The following is a 2589-nucleotide window of genomic DNA, read 5'->3' as shown; positions in this document are numbered from 1 at the left end:
ACTTTAAAATGGCCATAACTCCTTAAATATTGAGTTTTCGGCGTTTTTAGCTATTATTTGTGATCACTTTTTTAGGTACGAATTAATGAAAACTTTAAAATGGCCATAACTCCTTAAATATTGAGTTTTCGGCGTTTTTAGCTATTATTTGGATCACTTTTTAGGAGTGAATTAATGAAAACTTTAAAATGGCCATAAACTCCTTAAATATTGAGTTTCGGCGTTTTTAGGCTATTATTTGTGATCACTTTTTTAGGTACGAATTAATGAAAACTTTAAAATGGCCATAACTTCTTAAATATTGAGTTTCCGGCGTTTTTAGCTATTATTTGTGATCACTTTTTTAGGTACGAATTAATGAAAACTTTAAATGCCATAACTCCTTAAATATTGAGTTTTCGGCGTTTTTAGCTATTATTTGTGATCACTTTTTAGGCTACGAATTAATGAAAACTTAAAATGGCCATAACTCCTTAAATATTGAGTTTTCCGGCGTTTTTAGCTATTATTTGTGATCACTTTTTTAGGTACGAATGAATGAAAACTTTAAAATGGCCATAACTCCTTAAATATTGAGTTTTCGGCGTTTTAGCTATTATTTGTGATCACTTTTTTAAGAGTGAATTAATAGAAACTTTAAAATGGCCATAACTCCTTAAATATTGAGTTTTCGGCATTTTAGCTATTATTTGTGAGCACTTTTTAGGTACGAATTAATGAAAACTTTAAAATGGCCATAACTCCTTAAATATTGAGTTTTCGCGCGTTTTTAGCTATTATTTGTGATCACTTTTTAAGAGTGAATTAATAGAAACTTTAAAATGGCCATAACTCCTTAAATATTGAGTTTTCGGCATTTTTAGCTATTATTTGGGATCACTTTTTTAGGAGTGAATTAATGAAAACTTTAAAATGGCCATAACTCCTTAAATATTGAGTTTCGGCGTTTTTAGCTATTATTTGTGATCACTTTTTTAGGTACGAATTAATGAAAACTTTAAATGGCCATAACTTCTTAAATATTGAGTTTTCGGCGTTTTTAGCTATTATTTGTGATCACTTTTTTAGGTACGAATTAATGAAACTTTAAAATGGCCATAACTCCTTAAATATTGAGTTTTCGGCGTTTTTAGCTATTATTTGTGATCACTTTTTTAGCTACGAATTAATGAAACTTAAAATGGCCATAACTCCTTAAATATTGAGTTTTCGGCGTTTTTAGGCTATTATTTGGGATCAGTTTTTTAGGAGTGAATTAATGAAAACTTTAAAATGGCCATAACTCCTTAAATATTGAGTTTTCGGGCGTTTTTAGCTATTATTTGTGATCACTTTTTTAGGTACGAATTAATGAAAACTTTAAAATGGCCATAACTCCTTAAATATTGAGTTTTCGGCGTTTTAGCTATTATTTGTGATCACTTTTTTAAGAGTGAATTAATAGAAACTTTAAATGGCCATAACTCCTTAAATATTGAGTTTTCGGCGTTTTTAGGCTATTATTTGTGATCACTTTTTAGGTACGAATTAATGAAAACTTTAAAATGGCCATAACTTCCTTAAATATTGAGTTTTTCGGCGTTTTTAGCTATTATTTGTGATCACTTTTTAAGAGTGAATTAATAGAAACTTTAAAAATGGCCATAACTCCTTAAATATTGAGTTTTCGGCATTTTTAGCTATTATTTGTGATCACTTTTTAGGTACGAATTAATGAAAACTTTAAAATGGCCATAACTCCTTAAATATTGAGTTTTCGGCGTTTTTAGCTATTATTTGTGATCACTTTTTTAGGTACGAATTAATGAAACTTTAAAATGGCCATAACTCCTTAAATATTGAGTTTTCGGCGTTTTTAGCTATTATTTGTGATCACTTTTTTAGGTACGAATTAATGAAAACTTTAAAATGGCCATAACTCCTTAAATATTGAGTTTTCGGCGTTTTTTAGCTATTATTTGTGATCACTTTTTAGGTACGAATTAATGAAAACTTTAAAATGGCCATAACTCCTTAAATATTGAGTTTTCGGCGTTTTTAGCTATTATTTGTGATCACTTTTTTAGGTACGAATTAATGAAAACTTTAAAATGGCCATAACTCCTTAAATATTGAGTTTTCGGCGTTTTTAGCTATTATTTGTGATCACTTTTTTAGGTACGAATTAATGAAAACTTTAAAATGGCCATAACTCCTTAAATATTGAGTTTTCGGCGTTTTTAGCTATTATTGTGATCACTTTTTTAGGTACGAATTAATGAAAACTTTAAAATGGCCATAACTCCTTAAATATTGAGTTTTCGGCGTTTTTAGCTATTATTTGTGATCACTTTTTAAGAGGTGAATTAATAGAAACTTTAAATGGCCATAACTCCTTAAATATTGAGTTTTCGGCTTTTTAGCTATTATTTGTGATCACTTTTAGGTACGAATTAATGAAAACTTTAAAATGGCCATAACTCCTTAAATATTGAGTTTTCGGCGTTTTTAGCTATTATTTGTGATCACTTTTTTAGGTACGAATTAATGAAAACTTTAAAATGGCCATAACTCCTTAAATATTGAGTTTTCGGCGTTTTTAGCTATTAT

Source organism: Musca domestica, unplaced genomic scaffold (genome assembly GCF_030504385.1).
Source record: "Musca domestica strain aabys unplaced genomic scaffold, Musca_domestica.polishedcontigs.V.1.1 236, whole genome shotgun sequence".
Taxonomy (NCBI): Eukaryota; Metazoa; Arthropoda; class Insecta; order Diptera; family Muscidae; genus Musca; species Musca domestica.
This window is presented reverse-complemented; position numbering follows the sequence as displayed.